This window comes from Dama dama, chromosome 23, assembly GCF_033118175.1.
Source record: "Dama dama isolate Ldn47 chromosome 23, ASM3311817v1, whole genome shotgun sequence".
NCBI classification, from domain to species: domain Eukaryota; kingdom Metazoa; phylum Chordata; class Mammalia; order Artiodactyla; family Cervidae; genus Dama; species Dama dama.
Window position 1 is genome coordinate 64,254,705 of NC_083703.1, and position 18,451 is coordinate 64,273,155.

Consider the following 18,451-nt stretch of genomic DNA (forward strand, 5'->3'; position numbering starts at 1 on the left):
CAAATCAAAACTACAATGAGGTATCACCTCACTCTGGTCAGAATGGCTATCATCAAGAGTCTATAAATAACAAATGCTGGAGAGGGTGTGGAGAAAAATAAATCCTTCTACACTGTTGGTGGGAGTATAAATTGGTACAGCCACTATGGGGAACAGTATGGAGGTTCCTTTAAACTAGTTATCTACATTCCCACTTCTGGGCATATACTGAACAAAACTATAATTCAAAAAGATACATGTAACCCAATACTCACTGTAGCACTATTTACAACAGCCAAGACATGGAAGCAACCTACATATCAACTGACAGGATAAAGAAGATGTGGGGTATGTGTATATACAGATATACATGCACACAAATGGAATATACTACTCAGCTATAAAAAAGAATGAAATAATGCCATTTGCAGTTACACTGATGGACCTAGAGATTATCTGAAGTCAGACAAAGACAAATATCATAGGACATGCAGAATCTTTAAAAAAAAAAAAAAAGATACAAATCAATTTATTTACAAAACAGAAAAAGACTCATAGACACAGAAAACAAACGTATGGTTACCAAAGGGGAAGGGGGGAGTGACAAATTAGGAGGTTGGCATTACCATATACACACTACTATATATAAAACAGAAAACCAACAGAAACCTACTGTACAGCAGAGGGAACTACACTCAATATTGCCTAATAACCTGTAAGGAAAAAGAACATATATACATACACATGTATGTGAAATGAAAGTTGCTCAGCTATGTCCGACTCTTTGAGACTCTACAGACTGTCACCTGCCAGGCTCCTCTGTCCTTGGAATTCGCCAGGCAAGAATACTGGACTGGGTAGGTGTTCCCTTCTCCAGGGGATCTTCCCAACAGGGACCAAACCCAGGTCTCCCACATTGCAGGCGGATTCTTACCATCTGAGCCACCAGGGAAGCCCAAGAATACTGGAATGGGTAGCCTATCCCTTTTCCAGGGGATCTTTCTGACCCAGGAATTGAATCAGGGTCTCCTGTATAGCGGGAGGATTTTTCACCAGCTGAACTACCAGGGAAGCCCACTACTTTGTACATATACTAAATACAAGACCTATACTTTTTTCCTATTTTATCGATACTAGCTATACATTTTATTTTTCATTAAATTTTCAGTTCAAGTTTTAAAGCATTCTTTATTGTACCTAAGAAATTTATGTATGGAAACTGAATAATTTTGGTATGCATCAGAAAAAATTTCCCTCTTAAGAAAATATGTCTACAATGTCTTTAACTGGGCTGCTGAAGTTTACATTATTGCCAAATACAGATTTTATAATCTCAAATTTTGTTTTATTTTTGTTTTTAAAAATTTTTGGATGTGCTGGGTCTTCATTGCTGCGTGCAGGTGGAGAGCAGGGGCTACTCTCTAGTTGCAGTGTGTGGACTTCTCAGTGCAGTGGCCTCTCTTGTGGAGCAGAGGCTCTAGGCACATGGGCTTCAGTAGTTGCAGCACACAGGCTTAAAGGGTGCATGTCAAATCTCACATGGTCTCCCAGTACAGAGGCAGTAACTTGAAAGGAGCCTGAGTCAGAAACACTTGCTCATCTTGCAGAGCCTTCTGGAGAGGAATGTATCAACTGGGACACTACCTGGGGACATAGATATTGGCAGCAGCCAAATGAGTGACCTTGTTCTACCATGAGGATACTGGTGCTGGCAAGAGACATTTTGGAGTACTCCCTCTAGCCTATTAGTCCTGGGGGCTTTACCCACCCACTAGCAGGCCAGCACCAGCCTCAGCCTCTGAGGGATCTGGCCCCTCCCAACCATGGGCCAACACCCACCCTGAGACCCCTGGGACCCTGTAGCCAGTTGTGCCAGGACCTAGGCCCACCACTAGTGGGTTGGCAGCCATTCATGAGGCAGGACCTGGCATCCAACTAGGCTGGCAGCCAGCCTTGCCTACCAGCATGTCCACAGTACATGGCCCCCCAACAACAAAATGACCCACACAGTCCACAGAGGGCACCGCAAGAATATATAGCACTAAGTGACCAAGAGTAGCATGCAGCTGGGCCCCATAGGACGTCTCCTGTATAAGACTACTTCTCCAAAATTGGGAAATGTTCAATAACTGGCCTACCTATTACATATTGGGTTGGCCAAAAAGTTTGTTCAGATTTTTCCATAACAGTGGAAAAACCTGAATGAACCTTTTGGTCAAACCAATAGAAATAAACAGAGATTTAGGCAAAACAAGGAGATAGAGGAGTATGTTTCAAACAAAGGAACAAAACAAAACCAAAGAAGAACTAAAGTAAGTGGCGATAAACAATCCACCTGACAAAGAGTACAGGGTAATGATCATAAGATGCTCAACAAACTTGGAAGAATGAATGAACAAAGTGAGAAATTTAAGAGTGAGAAAATACAAAGAAGAACCAAACAGAGCTGAAGGACACAATAACTGAAATTAAAAATACACTAGATGTAATCAACAGTGGATTAGATAATACAGAGGAACAGATCAGCAAACTGGAAGTCAGAGTAATGGAAATCACACAAGCTGAACAGAAAAAAGAACTTATGAAAATGAGAATAGCTTAAGAAATCTCTTGGAAAACTGCAAGCATAGTAACATTAGCAGTTTAGAGGCCCAAACAGGAGAAGACAGAAAAGGGTAGAGAATTTATTTGAAAAATTAAGAGTTGAAAACTTCCCTAACCTGGGAAAGGACACAGACATCCACATCTAGGACTTAGTACAGAGTCCCAAACAAGATGAACCCAAAGAGGTCCACACCAAGATATACTATAATTAAAATGGCAAAAGTTAAAGACAAAGAGAGCCTTTTTGGCTCTTTGAGCGGCACCATGGCGGTCGGCAAGAACAAGCGCCTTACGAAAGGAGGCAAAAAGAGAGCCAAGAAGAAAGTGGTTGACCCATTTTCTAAAAAAGATTGATATGATGTGAAAGCATCAGCTATGTTCAATATAAGGAATATTGGGAAAACACTGGTCACGAGAACTCAAGGAACCAAAATCGCATCTGATGGCCTCAAAGGTCGTGATTTTGAAGTGAGTCTTGCTGATCTGCAGATGATGAAGTAGCATTTAGAAAATTCAAGCGAATTACTGAGGATGTTCAGGGCAAAAACTGCCTAATTTTCACAGTATGGATCTTACTGTGACAAAATGTGCTCCATGGTCAAAAAATGGCAGACCATGATTGAAGCTCACGTTGATGTCAAGACTACCGATGGTTACTTGCTTCATCTGTTCTGTGTGGGTTTTACTAAAAAGTGCAACAATCAGATCCGGAAGACCTCTTATGCCCAGCATCAGCAGGTGCACCAGATCTGCAAGATGATGGAGATCATGACCCGAGAGGTGCAGACAAACGATTTGAAAGAGGTGGTCAATAAACTGATTCCAGATAGCATTGGAAAGAACATAGAAAAGTCTTGCCAATCTGTTTATCCGCTCCATGATGTCTTCATTAGAAAAGTAAAAATGCTGAAGAAGCCCAAATTTGAATTGGGAAAACTCATGGAGCTACATAGTGAAGGTAGTAGTTCTAGAAAAGCTACTGGGGACAAGACAGGTGCTAAAGTTGAACGAGCTGATGGATACGAGCCACCATTCCAAGAATCGGTTTAAAATGCAGACTCTTAATGGTGACAAATAAAAGATCTTATTTGTGGTAAAAAAAAAAAAAAAGACAAAGAGAGAATCTTAAAAGCAGCAAGACTTGGCAGTTCCCGGTTGTCTAGTGATTAGGATTCAGCTCTTTCACTGCCTTTGTTGGAGTTCAATCCCTGCTTGTGAACCTGAGATCCCACAAGCCACACAGCATGAACAAAAGAAGAAAAAAAAAAAAGGCAGCAAGAGAAAATGCAAATGGTTACATACAAAGGAATTCTCACAGGACCACGAGCTGTTTTCAGCAGAAACTTTACAGACCAGAAGCAAGGGGCATGATATAATCAAAGACATGAAAGGAAGAAACCTACAACCCAAAATAGCTTACCCAGCAAGGCTATCATTCAGATTTGAAGTAGAGATGAAGAGTTGTGCAGATAAGCAAAAGCTAAAAGTTCAGTGTCACTAAACTGGCTTTACAAGAAATGTTATAAGGATTTCTCTAAAAAGAAAAGACCACAACTAGAAATATCAGAATTATGAGGAATTCCCTGGCAATCCAGTGGTTAGGATTCTGCGCTTCCACTGGAGGGGGAAGAGATCTGACCTCTGGTTGGCGAACTAAGATCCTGAAAGCTGTGTGGCATGGTAAAAACAAAACAAAACAACAACAAAAAAAACTTATTTGTAAAGGAAAGCATACTGTAAAGGAAAGCATACAGTAAAGGCAGATCAACCAAATATAAAACTAGTGGGAAGGTTAAAAGGTAAAAGTAGTAAATCATTTCTATCCATAGCAAGTAGTTAAGGGATATACAAAACAAGAAGAGGTAAAATATAATGTCAAAACATTAAACGTGGTTGGGGAGGGAGTAAGAATGCAGAGTTGTTAGAATGTGTTTGAACTTAATTTACACACACACAGAGTTATATATGAATCTCATGGTAATCACAAAGCAAAAATCTATAATACAAACATGCAAAATAGAAAGGAATCCAAACATAACACTAAAGATAGTCATCAAATCACAAGGGAAGAGAGAGAGAAAAAAAGAAGGAACACAAAAGAATTACAAAACAATCAGAATAAAATAAACAAATGGCAGTAAGTACATACCATCAATAACTTCAAACCTGAATGGCTAAATGCTCCACTCAAAAGACATAGAGTAGCTAAATAGATACAAAAACAAGACCCAGATACACAATGCCTTCAAGAGACTCATATCAGATCTAAAAAAAAAAACACCGACCGAACATGAGGGTATGAAATAAGGTATTGCATGAAAATAAAAAGAAAGCTGGGGTAATAATACTTGTATCAAACAAAATAAGCTTTAAAACAAAGACTAACCAAGAGTATTTTAAACCTTGACTATTTGATTTCAATGTTATCACATTTCCCTTAGAAATTGCAACTAATTTGGTACAAGATATTTAAAACTCTTCCTTCTTCCACTAGTGCCTATTCTCCACTCTTCTCTCATCTTCCTTCTTTCAAAAAATTAACAGTAAGCTGGGAGCTAAAATGGAGCCTACCAAACAATGCCTGGTTCATCTCTATCATCACCTCTACCCTAATTTTTCATTGATATACTTAAGGACACACTGAGACTCAAAGTTATTAACAGCACTGGCAACTAGGGCTGCTGCTCAAACAGCAGCTGGACTCAAAAATGACTTTTCTGCCGAAGAGCAGGCACAAATAGGAGCCAGGAGGATAGCAACAAATTTCTAACTTCCTCCAACTACCTGTTCCTAAACAGCTTTCCCCAGAGGCAGCAATGGCAATGCTAAGTTACATTACCCTTCTGTAAGAGATTCACTTAAAACAGTCAGTGCTATTAGTATTATATACCTACAACCTTCCTTCTGTACTTCAGATTCTGTAACATACAAAGTAGTACATTCACCCTGAGATCTGAAGGCAAATGCAGGAAGGGCTGAGATAGCAAAAGCCCTGGGAGCATTACATACTGGAAATCATTTTTTTGTAGCCTAGACTTCAAATTATCAACAATAACAAAAAATCATCTTTTTCAAAGTAAAATTACCAGGCCAAAGGAAGGAATTTCCTCTACTCAATCCAGCAGGAAACACATAAATGACTGCTGGACACTCGAAAGTATTCAGAAACTATGTGAATCAATTAGTCCTTTAGTTTAACACCTTAAAAGAGAATTCCTATAGTTACCAAGCAGCCAATGAAGCAACCAGTTTACCCTATCTGGCACACGCTAGACCTGTATACCCCTCTCCTTACTCAAGGAAGAATTGAGGGGAGAGACAGGAAAACTTTCTGCAACATAAAAGAAGAGAAACTCTGCCTCTGTAATCCAGAAAATGAAAATATAAGGAGCAATCGGTTAAATTTTAGAAATCAACTACATTGCTCTTAACAAACTTGATAAAGCACATTGAAATAAGAGCTCAAAGTTCACAGGCAGAAATGAAAGAAGCTAGTTGAGATGCAAGAATAAATGTGACAGGGGGAAAAGAAAGGTAAAAATTACAAATATACCAAAGCAGAATTCAAATCTTTACTAGAAAAGTAAAGAGCAGAATACTCTATTAGAAACACAGGGACAACAAATTCAAAATTTCTTTCAGAATAGAGTAGGAAAGGACAAATAATGAAAAGTATGAGAGAGGACTGATAAGAAGAGAAGAGAGAAATAAACTTCAACTAATTTGCTATCCTGGAAACAAATGAACACAAATAATCATCAAAGATTTTCTAAAAGGAAATGTATACTTTCCTGGGTCAAAGAATGTTCTGCATCTCCAGATCAAAAGAGCTCACAAAAGACCAGCAAAATTACTAAAAAGAGAGTGACTGGATTTGTTCTAGTGAAACTTTCAGATTTTAAGGATAAAGAAAATGCCCCACAATCAACCAATAAAGAAAAAAGAAGTCATACACAGAAGACCAAAATTTGGTCTGGCCACAGATTTTTGGTTTGCAAGACTGGAAGATAATGGTAATATATTAAAGAATTAAGAATGGAAAAAACAAGGTGACCTAATAATTCTGCTCCCTTCCCCACCAAGTTGTCATTCAGTGTGAAATCAACATGATACTTTCAGATGTATACCAATCATGTACTTTTTATTAAAAAGTACATAAAAACTACATTGTCTGAATATAATTAACCAAAAACAAAGACCTTGAGAATAGGAAGGAAAAATGCAATCAGTTTAACATAAGACTGCTGTGCTGTGCTTAGTCGCTCAGTCATGTCTGACTCTTTGCAACCCCATAGACCGCAGCCCTCCAGGCTCCTCTGTCCATTGGGATTCCCCAGGTAAAAATACTAGAGTGGGTTGCCATGCCCTCCTCAAGCATAAACACAAACATAAGACTAATTCTAAATAGTTATTATAAATATCAGTTCAGTTCAGTCACTCAGTCGTGTCCAACTCTTTGCGACCCCATGGACTGCAGCAAGCCAGGTCTCCATCCATCACCAACTCCTGGAGTTTACCCAAACTCATGTCCAATGAGTCGGTGATGCCATCCAACCACCTCATCCTTTGTCATCCCCTTCTCCTCCTGCCTTCAATCTTTCCCAGCATCAGAATCTTTTTCAATGAGTCATGTCTTTGCATCAGGTGGCCAAAGTATTGGAGTTTCAGCTTCAGCATCAGTCCTTCCAATGACTATTCAGGACTGATTTCATATAGAATGGACTGGTTGGATCTCCTTGTTGTCCAATGGACTCTCAAGAGTCTTCTCCAACACCACAGTTCAAAAGCATCAATTCTTCGGCACTCAGCTTTCTTTATAGTCCAATTCTTACATCCATACATGACCACTGGAAAAAACATAGCTTTGACTAGATAGACCTTTGTTGGTCAAGTAATGTCTCTGCTTTTTAATATGCTGTCTAGGTTGGTCATAACTTTCCTTCCAAGGAGCAAGCGTCTTTTAATTTCATGGCTGTAGTCACCATTTGCAGTGATTTTGGAGCCCCCCAAAATAGTCAGCCACTGTTTCCACTGTTTCCCCATCTATTTGCCATGAAGTGATTGGACCACATGCCATGATCTTAGTTTTCCGAATGTTGAGCTTTAAGCCAACTTTTTCACTCGCCTCTTTCACTTTGATCTAGAGGCTCTTTAGTTCTTCTTTGCTTTCTGCCATAAGGGTGGTGTTATCTGCATATCTGAGGTTACTGATATTTCTCCCGGCAATCTTGATTCCAGCTTGTGCTTCATCCAGTCCAGCATTTCACATGATGTATTCTGCATATAAGTTAAATAAGCAGGGTGACATATACAGCCTTGACATACTCCTTTCCTGATTTGGAACCAGTCTGTTGTTCCATGTCCAGTTCTAACTGTTGCTTCTTGACCTGCATACAGACTTCTCAGGAAGCAGGTCAGGTGGTCTGGTATTCTCATCTCTTGAAGAATTTTCCAGAGTTTGTTGTGATACATATAGTCAAAGGCTTTGGCGTAGTCAATAAAACAGAAGTAGATGTTTTTCTGGAACTCTCTTGCTTTTTCAATGATCCAGCGGATGTTGGCAATTTGATCTCTGGTTCCTCTGCCTTTTCTAAAACCAGCTTGGACATCTGGAAGTTCACAGTTCACTTGAACTTCAACAGTTGAAGTTCAAGCCTGGCTTGGAGAATTTTGAGCATTACTTTGCTAGTGTGGGATGAGTGCAATTGTGTGGTAGTTTGAACATTCTTTGGCATTGCCTTTCTTTGGGATTGGAATGAAAACTGACCTTTTCCAGTCCTGTGGCCACTGGTGAGTTTTCCAAATTTGCTGGCATACTGAGTGCAGCACTTTCACAACATCATCTTTCAGGACTTGAAATAGCTCAACTGGAATTCCATCACCTCCACTAGCTTTGTGCGTAGTGATGCTTCCTAAGGCCCACCTGACTTCATATTCCATGATGTCTGGCTCTAGGTGAGTGACCACATCATCGTGATTATCCGGGTCATGAAGATCTTTTTTATATAGCTCTTCTGTGTATTTTTGCCACCTCTTCTTAATATCTTCTGCTTCTGTTAGGTCCATAGCATTTCTATTCTTTATTGTGCTCATCATATTATAAATATGATTAATGTTATTTTTAAAAAATTATTCAAAAGGAAGATAAGGTACAAAGTAAAAATTACTATCAGTCACCATGATCTTTATTTGAGTACTATGAACAATTTTTCTAATATGCTCTGTCATTAATTTAATGGGTTACCTGCCCCTCCCCATTAAAGGATAAAGAGTTTTAGGCTAGGTCAAGGAACATTGATCTATTCGAGATACCTCATACAATAAGTGGAGAAGACAATGACAACCCACTCCAGTACTCTTGCCTGGAAAATCCCATGGACGGAGAGCCTGGTAGGCTGCAGTCCATGGGGTCGCGAAGCGACTTCACTCACTTTCACTTTTCACTTTCATGCATTGGAGAAGGAAATGGCAACCCACTCCAGTGTTCTTGCCTGGAGAATCCCAGGGATGGCAGAGTCTGGTGGGCTGCCGTCTATGGGGTGGCACAGAGTCAGACACGACTGAAGCGACTTAGCAGCAGCAGCATACCATAAGAACCATACAATAAGTGGTCTTCTGTGACTGGCTTCTTTCACTTAGTTTTATTTCTCCAAGGTGCTGTAGCAAGTAACAGTACTTCACTATTTTAAACCACCAAATAACTTCCCTTTGTATGGGCTTCCAGGGCTTCCCTGGTAGCTCAGCTGGTAAAGAATCCGCCTGCCATGTGGGAGACCTGGGTTTGATCCCTGGGTTGGGAAGATCCCCTGAAGAAGGGCATGGCTACCCACTCCAGTATTCTGGCCTGGAAAAGTCCATGGACACAGGAGCCTGGCAGGCTACAGTCCCTGGAGTCGTGAAGAGTCGGACACGACTGAGCGACTTTGTTTCCCAGGTAGCGCAAGTGGTAAAGAACCCACCTGCCAATGCAGGTAGACATGAGATGCAGGTTTGATCCCTGGGCTGGGAATAGCCCCTGGGGGAGGGTATGGCAATCCACTCTAGTATTCTTGCCCGGAGAATCCCATGGACAGAGGAGCCTGAAGGGCTACCATATAAAGGGTTGCAAAGAGTCGGACATGACTGAAGTGACTTAGCACACACCATACCCAGGTAAAAGGCTATTTTTCTGCCTTCTTACTTCAGGACAGGTCTATCAGTTAGTAAGTGGATAAACTGAAGTATATTCCTATAGTAGAATACTGACAAATAATAATACTGAAATGATTTTCAAGTAGAGTAGGGAGGGGATTTTGTTCTCCACTGGACATCTGGCAAAGTCTGGACACATTTCTGACTGTTACCACTGGAGAGGGAAGTGCTAATGGCTTCTGTGGATAGCAGTCAGGGATGCTACTGAATAACCCCACATGCACGGGACAATCTCCAAGACAAAGAATTATCCTTTTCAAAATGTCCACAGTGCCAAGGCTGAAGAATTCTGAACCGCTGATACATGCAACAACATGAATGAATATCAAAAACTTCATGGTGATCAAAAGAATATTTCTATGGCGTTCTAGTAGGCAAAACCAACCTACAGCAATAGCCATCAGATGGGTACTTGTCTCGGATTGGGGTGGGGACTGATTACACAAGGATGAGGCACCTTTGGAGTGAAAATGTTCTATATCTTTATTGTGGGGATATACACATCTATCGAAACTCAAACTGTACATCTTGCTATGTATAAATAATACATGTAAGATTAGTAAAAAATAAATTGTTGAAGGTAGGTGAAAGGTACATGGGGGTTCAGGATAGCATTCTACTTTTGTATCTGTCTCAAGTTCCATGACAAAATGTTTTTAAAAAAATACATGCATATATAAACACTAAATGATACAGGGAGAAGCCTTAGTTGAATCTTAAAACATACACACACACCACCCACTCAAGATTAAAATCTCACTGTGAGAATGATCTTTGTATTATGTCTCCGTTCTTGAAAGGGAGAGGAGCTAATGTTAAAGACAGAAGGAAGAAAGATATAGTCTGATATGGGGAAGGTAAAGAAAATTTCACAAACTATTCCTCACTACCCCTACTCCCTTTAATACCCCACTGAGTCCCAGCCTCGCACTAAGCCATGTCTCTTGTGGTAGACAGACATTTAAGATGGCCACCAATTATCCCAGCCTCCTGGTATTCATGCCCTGGTATAATCACCCCTGCCCCTCTTCCTCCCCCTGAATGTGGGCTAGCCTAGTGACTTACTTATAGCCAAATGTATACAGTGGCATTTCCATGATTAGGTTACAAAAGAATGAGACTTCCATCTCCCTAGGAGACTCTACCGCCTTCTCAGCTTGCCACGCTGGAGGGGCTACAAGGTAAGGAACTGACAACTGTCTCCAGCCAATAGCCAATAAGAAACCAAGGCCTTAAAAATCCAACACCCCTTGACGAAGTAAATCCTACCAACAGCCAAGTAAGTTTAAAGGAAATCCTTCTTCAGTCAATCACTGAGATGACTCCATTCCTGGCTGACACCCTGACTGCTGCCTGCGAGACCCTGATACAGAGGGCCCACCTAAACTGTGTCCAAACTCCTGACTTCTGCGAACTGTGCCTTAATAAATATATGTTTCAAGCGGCTAAATTTGTGGTAACTTGTTATGCAACAACAGATAACTAATGCACCCTCCTTGGAAATTCTGCTGAACATTCACATCTTTTTAAACTGTTTGGCAGGGACTTCCCTGGTAGTCCAGTGGCTAAGACTCTGTGCTCCCAATGCAGATCCCTGCTGGGAATTCTTGATCCCTGGTCAGAGAACTAGATCCCACATGCCACAGCTAAGAGTTCACAAGCTGCAACTAAAGATCCCACGTGCTACAACTAAGACCCAGTGCAGCAAAAGAAATAAAGAAATATTTTAAAATAAATAAATAAACTGGCAGTTTCTTAACAAGTGAGATGTACCAGTTTTGTTGTTTAGTTGCTCAGTTGTATCCGACTCTTTTGTATCCCCATGGACGACAGCCCACCAGGCTCCTCTGTCCGTGGAATTTCCCAGGCAAGAATACTGAAGTGGGTTACCACTTCCTTCTTCGGGGGATCTTCCCAACCCAGGGATCAAAACGGCATCTCCTACATTAACAGGCAGATTCTTTAACACTGAGCCACCAGAGAAGCCCAAGATATACCATACAACTTGCTTAACGTCCGACAGCTTCTAAGTGACAGAGCTGTGACTAGAGCCAGTCAGTCAGTCACAGAGGCTGGACTCTTCACTACCACCACCACCACCCTGTATCTCAGACCACTTGTGTACTAGGTAAAAGCATACTCAGTTCACTAAAGAATGAGAGGTTCATTCACCCACTTAACAAATACTTAAGCATACATGCAGGTTATTGCTTTAAATGTTAATGATATAATGGGGAAGAAAATATATACATGGTACCTGCTTTTATGAAGCTTACATTCTGGTAAGAATTTAGGTTTAAAGAACAGGATTTTAAAACAAAAATATGTGTCCTTTATTCATATATTTACCCAAATATTTACACAAAAAAGTCACAAGTTGCGTAGTGGCCAGATCTGCTTTAACTAGCTAGAACAGTGGTTCCTAAACTTTTTGGCACTTCAGAATCCTGTTGGGATCTTTTAAAAATTCCTAGGCCATACCCCCAGGCCAATTAAATTACAACCTGGGGTGCAATGGTGGTTGGGAGGTAGAACAAAGACATCAGTACTTTGCAAAGTTCTGCTGGAGATTCCAGAGTAAAGACAAGTTTGGAAAATCACTAAGCTTGAGTTTTTATCTGTCTGAATAATGATAAAGTTCATTCATGGTGATACAGAGTGAGGTAAAAGAAAGAAAAACAGAAAAAAAAACCAAAAAAACAAAAACCAAAGCCTGTATGTACTTGCCCTTCCCTGAATGAGAGATTTGAAAGGTAAAGGTGGCTGTGATTGTTTTCCCCAGTGTTATGAATTCTGAGAGTATCACCAAGAGAGCCAAATAATTATTTTCCTTCTTGGATTTTTCCATGCCTCCATTCTCCACCAGAATCACAGACAACTGAGATACTCACTTTGTCATCTTTTCCTGTTATTTTCCAGAAACCAACAAAGAATTCTGCCATATTATATATAACTAACATAACTGATAAAGACATGACAACTGCTTTTCTATTAAGCAGATCTTTTTAATTGAGTTACTTTGGGTCCAATTCACATGCCAAATGCAGCTTGCTAAAGTAAATACCCTGTGGACACTGAGATCAAAATGGCTTCTTTTTTAAAAAGGCTACTTCTTAATTCAATCCTTTGTTTAGGTTGAAACCAAATATTTTATAACTCAAACTTGCATTTGTATACTACAGAATCAACAGACCTGTTTAAGAACTCTCTGACCACTTTCAGAAAAGATAGTTAGAGGTTGAGTAGGAGCCCTCTCCATTCCATCCAGGACCTAGACAGAAAGGAAAAAGGGCAAAGAGGAAGAAGAGAAACATCAGAAAGACAAGACTTCACATAATCAAAATAAACCTATTCAAAGTACATTTTTGTGACTGGACAAATTCCTTCTCTCTACCCCGTTTCTGCTAATTTCACTCTAGAAAGAGTTGTAAAAAACATGACATTACCTACAGCCCCAAGTTCAGTGATTGCTTTTAAAGGAAAGCTTATTATAATCACCAAGGAAGCTTTTTCAAAATACAACAGCAATGGTTATACAAGTATGTTCATTTTATAATTCACTATCGTTACGACTTGTACACTTTGCATTGTGTTATACTTTCAGTGACAAATACTGAAAAAAAAAAAAACAAAACAGAAATATTTCTTCTGGGCAGAAGCCCCGAAGGATTCTAAGAAAGTAGCAGATACAGTCTCACAGAGGCTACAAGATTTGCCCTAGGTCACATACGTAGTTAGCTACTGACTTAGTCCTTCAAGTTATTTTCCTACTCGTTCTGTTATAAAACTGTAAATAAGGTAATAATATTAAACTTTTAAATTTAACATTTACTCTCCTACTTATTCTCTGAAAAAAATTATTACAAATGACAACTGCAAAAAACAAACAAGTAAACAAATGGAAAACACAGATGTCCTGGGTTCACAACTGTGAAACAGAGGGTGACAGAATGAAAAATGAGCTAGGCTGAGCATGGCAGAATGAGTGTGCTCCAAGTTCTAGTTGTGACCTTCCCATAAAGTTCTATGAATTGGGGCAGGGTGCAATCTCTCTGTGCCTGTGTGTGCTCAATCACATCTGAATCCTTGTGACCCCAGGGCCAGGCTCCTCTGTCCATGGAAACTCCCAGGCAAGAATACTGGAGTGGGTTGCCATGTCCTTTTCTAGAGGATCCTCCTGACCCAGGGATAGAACCCATGTCTCCTGCACCTCCTGCATTGGCAAGTGGATTCTTTACCACTGTGCCACCTGGGAAGCCCTACGATTCCTAAATTATAAAATGAGAGGATGGGTCACTAAGCTAGAACTAAAGAGGATTACAGGTTCCTTCTAGGGGTTTAAGAAAACTCAAGGACTATTTATCCCCCTGGAGTAGGAAATGGCAACCCACTCCAGTATTCTAACATGGAAAATTCTATGGACAGAGAAATCTGGCAGGTTATAGTCCATGGGATCACAGAGTCAGACATGACTAAACATGCACACACAACAACAAACACATGGTTTCACTTTAACAAATACTCTCGCTACTCATATGTTTTAAGTATTTGTAAAGTAAGAATCCTAGAATTCCTCGGTCATCTGCCTCAAGAAAGTGAAAGTGAAGTCGCTCAGTCGTGTCCAACTCTCTGCGAACCCATGGAATGTAGACTACCAGGCTCCTCTATCGGTGGGATTTTCTAGACACGAGTACTGGAGTGGGTTGCCATTTCCTTCTCCAAACACAAGTATATTCTTCAGCTTGTATAAAATACAAATCTCCTACGTTTGTGGTCTAGATGCAAATAATATAAACAATATCCTCACTACCACCAACATCACCACGAGACTTTTTTTGCATGAGTTAAACTTTACATTTTGAAATCATTTCAGACTTAAAGAACACAAGATAGTTTTTTAAATGGAAAATATATGTGTAAAGAAGTCCCTCATAATTTCTTTTTTCATAATTTCTAATCTATTTTAATTTGAATACTTTCAATGGATGCATTTGTTCAACCTCCCTTTACCAATCACCTACTATGCATCAGGTTATCTACTAAATAGATTCCTGCTCCTGAAGTTACTATATAAGAAACAAAAAAAAAATACAGAATGGATAATTTAAATAAGATTTTCATGAATGCCTAGGTCTGGATATTACACTTATACTGCTTTAAAAGTTAAGTTGTTCTTTAAACTACATAGCTTTCAATGTTTCAAGATAAGGCATTTTTAAAATTGTATTAATACCCAGTTAAATATAAACTGTCAAAGACAATCTGCCATGGCACAACTAGTGTAAGATCCAATTCTATCCTCCCTACATCATTTCATAAGATTCTTATAAAACTCTTATATGTTTCCTGTTCCTAAGTCCAGGGATGCCAAGGGAAAATTTATGTAAACCTCCAGTCAAATCACAGAAACTTAGTGCCCTGAAAAGATTAACAAAATGCCTGTTGAGGAGACTGGCATTTCACTACTGTAAAAATCCTGGTTTGCTCTTTGTAGGCATAATAGATAATTTAAGAGATTGGGAATATTAACATTAAATATAAATTTCAATCCTGACATTTTATTAATAGTATAAGAAACAAAAGATAAATTTGTGAAATACAATCTTTACCTCCAAGTCTCTCTTTTCATTCGTCTTATATTTCATATTCATAAAAGAACAGATGCAACATATGTATAATTTATGAAGCCTCATAATAAAATAAATATTTGTGGGAAAAATGTGTGAAATACAAAATTTGAAATCCCTAAACTAACACAGATACATACAGTTGACCCTTGAACAGCTCAGGAGTTAGGTGGTCTGATCCCAGGAGCATTCAAAAATCTGAGTATAAGTTTACAGTCAGCCCTCCATACTTGTGGTTTTACATTCATGGATTCTACCAAGTATGGATGTGTAGTACTGCAGTATGTATTAACTGAAAAAAATCTGCATATAAGTGGATTGGCACAGTCAGACCATGTTGTTCAAAGGTCAACTGTAGTTATAATTTTAATTGAGCATAATCAGCAGAGTAAGTCAGAGGCTCAATGAAAGTTTTCCCATCTTGTTAGATACCACGGTAAGAGGATAAAGTAAAGTTTAGAAAAAAACTACACTACACATCATGTTCTAATGGTGAACCACCACGTTCTTTCATTCAGAATAAAGCTTCAGTCAAAAAACAGTGCAAGAGGAAATTTCCCTGGTGGTCCAGTGGTTACGCTCCCACACTCCCAAAGCAGGGGACATGAATCTGATCCCTGGTTGGGAAACTAAGATCCTGCCTGCCGCAAGGCCAAAATAAAAAATAAAAAAATTCTAGTCTTTTAATCCGTGCTGTAATATACAAATGACACTGAAATGTTGACCAAATCTTACAATGTAGTAACTAATAATTTTTTTAAAAAATCCCTAAACATAACTTGATGAGATTCTGAGCAATATCAGAGGGCCCCAGGTCCAATACCCTCATTGAACAGACAAAAAAATTAAGGCCCAAGTAAATAATTTGTCCAAAGCTTCTCAGTAGGAGGGAAGTCTTTCATTTCATGTATGACACTTCTTTCAAAAGAAATACCTCATTTTAAAAGGAGCAGCACAGTATGTTATATAATGATAATGAATGTTGCCCTGCCTTAAGAAAGTGTTGGAAAACAACTTTAGAGAACAATGGCTTTCTTTCTCTATTAAGTTTCTAACAAGAAACTGTTAAATCATGAAATCTGGGCTCTAAATTACAAAAAGTCCTTAGACCATCATTCTAAGAGTCTGCCAGTGTTTCTTTTTCTCCACTGTCTTAGCATACAGTCATCCTCAGTATCCACGAGGGATTGACTCCAGGACCGCCCCCTCAAAACCAACATCTGCAGATGCTCAAGTCCCTCACATAAAATGATGTAGTATTTGCATACAACAGCACATCCGATCCATATACTAGGAATCATCTTTAGATTACCTATAATACCTAATACAATGTAACTGATACGTGAACAGTTGTCAAAACAGTTGTAAATACAAGGTAAATAGTTTCCAGTCTTGAGAAATTCAAGTCTTGCTTTTTAGAACTTTCTGGAATTTGGGGGGAGAATGTTTTCAATCTCCAGCTGGTTGAATCTGCAGATGAGGAACCCACGGAAAGGAGAGTCAAATGTATTCAAAGACAGTTTCGTCAGCCTTTTTTTTTTTTTTGCTTTATACTCTTATAATTGTCACTTTCTTTTAAAAATCAAACACTTAAGTCCTTAGATCAGCTTTCGAGTTCTGTAGCTACCATTTCATCATAATTGATGACCCAGAAATACCTGGCAAACCTGCAGACAGAACTGTTATTAGATGAATACACTATTACTTTCAAACACAGGTAGAGCATCCAAACTGACTTAGAAAAACCAGAAAAGCATTTCTTCAAAATCAAGAGAGATTGTTTAAAATAATTATATCCCTAAACAGTGAAGAAAGAAGTTTTTGATCAAGAGAAGAAATTCAGCAGCATAATAAATAGGCTCGTTTATATTAAACAACAAAGAAATTTCTGCCCAAGTTGCAAAAACGAGAAAAACAAAATTAAAACTTAACAAGACAAAAATATAGAAAAAAGATTAGAATTATTAACTTCGGTGGAATGGTGGTGACCAAGACACGAACCTAGAAATTATAAAGAAAAAGACTGACAGGCATGATTAGATAATTAAAGTAGTCTATATGTAGAACAAACCGCAAAGTCAAAAGCCAACTGAGAGACTGGAATAATATATTTGTACCACATGTCAAAAAAGGGATTAAGACCCCAAATACACAAAATAGCTATTTAAAGTTGATAAAGAACTGGCAAAGTTGATAAAGACAGCCAAATGAAATACTGAAGAGGACAAGAAGCAAAAATAAATTCTGAGTGTTTTGGGGTTGGGTTTGTAAAACAACTTATGAATTCAGGACTTACTCCTTTCAAAAAGAAAAAGAAATTGCTTTATTCAAGAGCTTTACGCCTCTTAGTTTTGCCTGCTTACAATGCTTTTGTAAAAAGCAAACATCACAGGATTCTGTCAAAGAAATGCCCCCTACTGTATGTATATCTGCAATCTGTAAGGTTTTTCTTGGTTAAATTATATTTGATTTAAGCTATACCTTGAAATTTGAAATTTATCTTTTATAATGCATCATTCTTTATTACACTATATAAAATTTTTAAATGCACAGTATAAGCTTAAAAGGAAAATATCAAATCTACACTGAACAAACGGTCAAATGAATGAAAAACTAGCTCAAGACTAAAAAATACTCATAAAAAACATATTTTCTAGTCACACACACACACAAAAATGCAACTTCACAGGAGAGATCTGGCAGTCACAATCTTAACCCTATGATCAAAGTTAACATCAACAGGGGAAAACCAGACATTTATGCACCTCGTGATATAATGCGATGTAAAAAAATGTATTAAATATTTTTGTCAAAATGTTAGGCTACAATCTAATCAAGTCTTAAACCTTCCAGTTAAGGAAAATACAAGGAACAAGTTAAATGCCACAAAGAAAACAATCAGGCATATCCAGGATGTGGGACAAACAAGAAAAATGCTCAGGTCTCAACAAATCAATGCCTTGAGGGGGTGGGGGGAGGTGAGGGAGCAGATAAGAAATGGGAATCGCTTCAGGTTAAAAAAAAAAAAGACTACAAAAATAACAAATACA

At 38.7% G+C, this 18,451-nt stretch overlaps 1 protein-coding gene and 1 pseudogene across 8 annotated transcripts in view; one reads left to right on the forward strand and one right to left on the reverse strand.

Annotated features, from left to right (window-relative positions):
• NCOA6 (nuclear receptor coactivator 6) overlaps nucleotides 1-18,451 on the reverse strand; it is a 90,909-nt gene that overhangs the window by 61,620 nt on the left and 10,838 nt on the right. The gene's annotated exons all lie outside the window — the stretch shown is intronic.
• On the forward strand, nucleotides 2,429-5,704 carry LOC133045047 (small ribosomal subunit protein eS1-like; annotated as a pseudogene).